The sequence below is a fragment of the Mirounga leonina genome, unplaced genomic scaffold (genome assembly GCF_011800145.1).
Source record: "Mirounga leonina isolate KUSES-001 unplaced genomic scaffold, KU_Mleo_1.0 Mir_99661, whole genome shotgun sequence".
NCBI classification, from domain to species: Eukaryota; Metazoa; Chordata; class Mammalia; order Carnivora; family Phocidae; genus Mirounga; species Mirounga leonina.
The window spans coordinates 5656-11812 of NW_023271027.1; the positions used below are offsets into that span (position 1 = coordinate 5656).

The window sequence follows — 6157 nt, forward strand, 5'->3', positions numbered from 1 at the left end:
AGCAGGTGGCCAGCTGGTGGGGGGTGGGCAGGGACCTGACGTGGACAGATGGGGTAGGTGAGGCCCGAGGTCCCCAGGGTATGTGCCTGGCATCTGGACTGAATAGGTCTTCAAAGCTGCGGATTGGCTGGGATCATCTTCAGGCGGAGGAGGAAGGTGAGGGGAGCAGAAGGGACTGAGGAGGCTTGGCTTAGACAGGAGAGGGCTGAGACACTCCTTTGGGGGGAAAGTGGGTCAGGTCCAGGCTCACAGGGACAGACCTTGAGGCCATTGGGCTATGTGAAATAAGCCAGTCCCTAAAGGACCAATACGGGAGGACCCCACTTGTGAGGGACAGAGAGCACTCCGATTCATAGAGGTGGAAGGAGCTGCTGGGTGCCGGGGCTGGGGAGGGGAAATGGGGGGTTAGTGTCTCCTGGGTAGAGGTTCAGTTTGGGAGGATGACAAAGTTGTGGCAGTGGATGGAGGTGGCAGGTGCAAAAGAGTGAATATACTTATTGCCACTGAATTGTACCCTGAAACGTGCTTAATGGTATCAGGTGTATGTCTATTACACAATAGGAGAGGAGTGAGTCAGGAGGACGGGTCCATCGAAAGTCCCAGGAAGGCCCAAGAGCAGGGATCCTGTATCTTAGTTCTCGCTCTCATGCTCTGCGCCTTGTTGGGTGTCTAAACTCACAGTGGTATCACTAAATGCTTGCTAAGGCACAGTGCAGGCGGATGGTCCAGAGAGAGTGCACAAACCATCTGTGGGCACTGAGGAATCCCAACGGCACATGCATCCAGACTGAGTGAGTGCCCACATTTCACAAACACCAGCATAAAGAGCCACTTAAAACGAAGGCAGACGCCACTCTGGAAAACACTAGGGAGGTTCCTCAAAAAGTTGAAAAAAGAGCTACCTTATGACCGAGCAATTGCACTACTGGGTGTTTACCCCAAAGATAAAAATGTAGGGATCCGAAGGAGCACGTGCACCCCAATGTTTATAGCAGCAATGTCCACAATAGCCAAACTATGGAAAGAGTCTAAATGTCCATCAACAGATGAATGGATAAAGAAGATGTGGTGTGTGTATATATATATACAGAGAATATTATGCACCTATCAAAAAAATGAAATCTTGCCATTTGCAACGACGTGGATGGAACTACAGTGTATTATGTTAAACAAAATAAGTCACTCAGAGAAAGACAATTATCCTATGATCTCAGTGATATGAGGAATTTGAGGAACAAGACAGAGGATCATAGGCGAAGGGAGGGGAAAATGAAACAAGGCGAAACCAGAGAGAGAGACAAACCATAAGAGACTCTTAATCTCAGGAAACAAACTGAGGGTTGCTGGAGTGGAGGGGGTTGGGAGGCGTGGGGTGACTGGGTGATGGACATTGGGGAGGGTATGTGCTATGGTGAGCACTGTGAATTGTATAAGACCGATGAATCAAAGACCTGTACCCCTGAAACAAATAATACATTATCCGTTAATTTAAAATTCACTAAAATAATAAAAATAAAACAAAGGCAGGTGACCTCAGGCTGTATTACAAAGCTGTCATCATCAAGACAGTATGGTACTGGCACAAAACAGACACATAGATCAATGGAACAGAATAGAGACCCCAGAAATGGACCCTCAACTCTATGGTCAACTAATCTTCCACAAAGCAGGAAAGAATACCCAATGGAAAAACGACAGTCTCTTCAATAAATGGTGCTGGGAAAATTAGACAGCCACATGCAGAAGAATGAAACTGGACAATTCTCTTACACCATATACAAAGGTAAACTCAAATTGGATGAAAGACCTCAATGTGACACAGGAATCCATCAAAATCCTAGAAGAGAACACAGGCAGTAACCTCTTCGACCTCAGCCACAGCAACTTCTTGCTAGACACGTCTCCAAAGGCAAGGGTAACAAAAGCAAAAATGAACCTTTGGGACTTCATCAAGATAAAAAGCTTTTGCACAGCAAAGGAAACAGTCAACAAAGCTAAAAGTCAAGCCATGGAATGGGAGAAGATATTTGCAAATGACATTACAGATAAAGGGCTGGCATCCAAGATCTATAAAGAACTTCTCAAACTCAACACCCAAAAAACAAATAATCCACTCAAGAAATGGGCAGAACACATGAACAGACACTTCTCCAAAGACATACAAATGGCTAACAGACACATGAAAAAATGCTTCACATCACTAGCCATCCGGGAAAAAGAAAATAAAACCACATTGAGATACCACCTTACACCACTCAGAATGGCAAAAATCAACAAGGCAGGAAACAACAAATGTTGGTGAGGATGTGGAGAAAGGGGAAGCCTCTTACACTGTTGGTGGGAATGCAAGCTGGTACAGCCACTCTGAAAAACAGTATGGAGTTTCTTCAAGACGTTACGAATAGAACTACCCTACCACCCAGCAATTGCACTACTGGGTATTTACCCCAAAGATACAGATGTAGTGAAAAGAAGGGGCACTTGCCCCTCAATGTTCATAGCAGCAATGTCCACAATAGCCAAACTGTGGAAGGAGCCGAGATGCCCTTCAACAGACGAATGGATAAAGAAGATGTGGTATATATGTACAATAGAATATTCCTCAGCTGTCAGAAAGGATGAATACCTACCATTTACATTGACATAGATGGAACGGGAGGGGATTATGCTAAGTGAAATAAATAAATCAGAGAAAGACAATTATCATATAGTTTCACTCCTATGTGGAATGTCAGGAATAGCACAGAGGACTACAGGGGAAGGGAGGGAAAACTGAACAGGAAGAAATCAGAGAGGGAGACAAACCATGAGAGACTCTGGACTCCGGTAAACAAACTGAGGGTTACTGAAGGGAGGAGGGTGGGGGGATGGTGTAACTGGGTGACGGGTATTAAGGAGGGCACATGTTGTGATGAGAACTGGGTGTTATAGGCAACTAATGAATCACTGAACACTACATCAAAATCTACTGATGTACTATATGTTGGCTAATGAATTTAAATTTAAAAAATTAAATAAAATTAATAAATAAAAAATCAATCCACGGCAGGAAATGGAAATAACCCAGAGGGCGCCATGCTCCTGGAGGCTGAGCTGGCGGTCACGGCCAAGGCCTCTGGCGGTGAGGGCACCGGGGTTCTGAGAGGTGGCTCGGTGCACCCCTGACCCTGAAGCCCCATGGCCATGGCAACATGCAAGGACTGGGAGGGAAGACCCAGCCAGGACCCGTTCTGGCTCCATGGCTGCTACAGGGCTGCTCCCAGCCCCACGAGGCGGTCTCTGTTTAGAACTAGAGAGAAAACCTTTTCCCTCAATTGTTCTTTTTAAAAATGGTTGCTCAGCATTGACACAGAAAAACATCTGACATAAAACTGGAGCCGTTCACAGCTGCAAATGACCCAGAAGTGAAGAAAATGTAGTGAACGCAAAGAGAGGACGCTGTATCCCCAGGCAGGCCTCCTGTGAGCAGGTGCGGCTGGGGCACTGGACGTGCCCGTGCAGACAGTACTGGACTCCACAGTGTCCCTCGAGGGGACAGAAGTAGGAACCTGCTCTGATGGCTCCGCTGAAGTCAGCACCCCCTGCTGGAGACGGGGACAACCCCTCATGAGTTCCGGGTGTCCTGGTGATTCTTGGGCATGGCCCAAATCTCAGCTTCTTCATGACCCGGGGCCAGCCCAGCAGCTGCACACAGGTCCTCCAGGGCCAGCCCAATAGCTGTGGGTCCCGCAGGTCCTCCAGGGACAGCACCTTGGTGGGCTTGTGGTCCAGCAGGTACCTGTTCAGGTCGCTCTTATCGTACCTCATGGCCTCGATCCCATTGGCCCAGTTGACCACCATCACCTGGTGACAGGCTGAGGTCAGTCGGTGAACCTCCGCCACAACCCCCCAAAAAAGGCCCCCATGTAGTAGAAGTCACCCTGGTCCTTGGGGATGTGGGCCTGGGACTGGAACAGCACTCATAGCTTAAGTCCTCACGGGCCACCCAGTAGAAACCAGGGTGCAGGGTGCCAAAGAGGGGGGACAGGATCTCCACGCCCACGTGGTCACAGAACTTCATGTCCACATCCTCGCACACCATGTCATCCACCTCATAGAGGAAGGGCTCCTCACAGAAGCGGCTCATCATCGCCCTGTGCTGCATGGACACATCCTGCCAGTGTGGGGCACCTCGGACCTCAAGAACCACCACCCTTCAGCAACCAGCTGGTCGGTGAAGACATAGTAGATGACCCTGTGTCCACCATGAAGTGATTCTGCAGGAACAGCTCCAGGAAGACCCCGTATCCACAGGGTCAGGGGACAGGGCAGGAAGAGGGTCACTGCCAGAGGCTGGCAGCAGGACCCCAGAGCTGGGGGTCATGGACGTGTGCACCTTCTTCATGGGGACAGGCCCTGGGCTGCTTTAAGCAACAGCCACCTCCTGACCTGTCCTGAGTGAATCTGCCGGCAGGGCCTCCCTACCTTCTGCTCCCAGAGATGGGGGCCATCAGTGCCCCAACTTACAAAGGGGAGCCTGAGGCTTGGCAGGCTAGAAACCCATGCAGCCGCACAGTCAACATGCTGGAGCCAGGAACACTCCCCCGTGCTGAGCTCCTGGGCAAACCCTGCAGGTGCCCTCCCCTAGCTGCCCCCCTGCAGGTTCTGTCCCCACCTGCCATGAGTTGAGCACCTTTGGGCACAGCCCGTGTTTCTATGTCCTACAGACTGGGTAGAATCAGCAGGGCCGGCCAGCTCCCCCACTTTACTTTGAGTGGGCTGTCGCTGGTCCCCAACAAAGCTGTCTCCACCCCCTATAGGGTCCTCCCTCGAAGGCTACTGGGCCTCTGGCTGACAAGGTCCATCAGTAAACCACTGGTATTCCTAGGAGGGGTCACCCTCGAACTCCCCAGATCAGGAATCAGGTTTAGCCCATGGGCAGGGAAGGGGAAAGATGACCCCTGGAAAAAGGGGGCTTGCTTAGGCCCCAGCCTTGAATCCAAGGGTGTGAGCTTCTGGGTCCAGGTCTACATCTCCCTGGCCCCAAAACATTGGAAGTCTTGTCCAACTGCCTCACATGGCTGGTCCCCCTTTGAGGGGACTACCTGCCCCTCACTGTGGGGACAGCAGCTCCCCCATTGTCAGCAAGTGTGGTGAGCCCCTCTGAGACTGATTTTTTTTTAAGATTTTATTTATTTGACAGAGAAAGAGACAGCTAGAGAGGGAACACAAGGAGGGGGAGGGGGAGAGGGAGAAGCAGGCTCCCCGCTGAGCAGGGAGCCTGACATGGGACTTAATCCCAGGCCTCTGGGATCACGACCTGAGCCGAAGGCAGACGCTTAAGGACTGAGCCACCCAGGCGCCCTGAGACTGGCTTTTTTACACAGGCACTAAGACTACTTCTCTGTGCCTACCCCATACCTCGCAGGATAGTAAATCGCTCACACAGGGAATGTGGATACTACATTTAAATATGGGACAAGCACATACTCCCAGCAGACATGAGTCAGGTCACCAGGGGGCAAGTAGAGGCCCAGCCAATGGGGGAACAAGCCAGACATGATGCAAGGGGAGAGAAGAGTGCTCCTGGCAGAGGGCACAGAGAATGTAAAGGATTGGAGTCAGGCCCAAGGAACATGTGGGACAACCACACAGCTTGGTGGCCCACAGAGGGGGGCTGCCTTTGGAGAGGTGAGGTTGGAGAGGACAGACAGATGGGGAGCGGATCGCAGAGAGGCTCAAAGGTTATGTTCTGAAATGATCAATCTGGTTACCGGAGGAGAATGGTCTCTATACAGCAGAGGACAGGGAGACCCTAACCCTAACCCTAACCCTAACACTAACCCTAAACCTAACCCTAACCCCTAACCCCTAACCCCTAACCCCTAACCCCTAACCCTAACCCGTACACTAACCCGTACCCTAACCCTAACCCTACCCTAAACCGTACCCTAACCTGTACCCCAACCCTAACCCTAACCCTAACCACTAACCCCTAACCCTAACCCTAACCCTAACCCATACCCATACCCTAACCCTAACCCTCGCCCTACCCTAACCCGTACCCTAAACCGTACCCTAAACCGTACCCTAACGCTAACCCTAACCCGTACCATAACCCGTACCCGTACCCTAACCCTAACCCGTACCCGTACCCTAACCCTAACCCGTACCCTAA

General features: G+C 50.9%; 1 pseudogene; it reads right to left on the reverse strand.

Annotated features, from left to right (window-relative positions):
- Positions 1–3303: 3303 nt before the first annotated feature.
- LOC118006858 lies at positions 3304–4292 on the reverse strand (annotated as a pseudogene).
- Positions 4293–6157: the final 1865 nt, after the last annotated feature.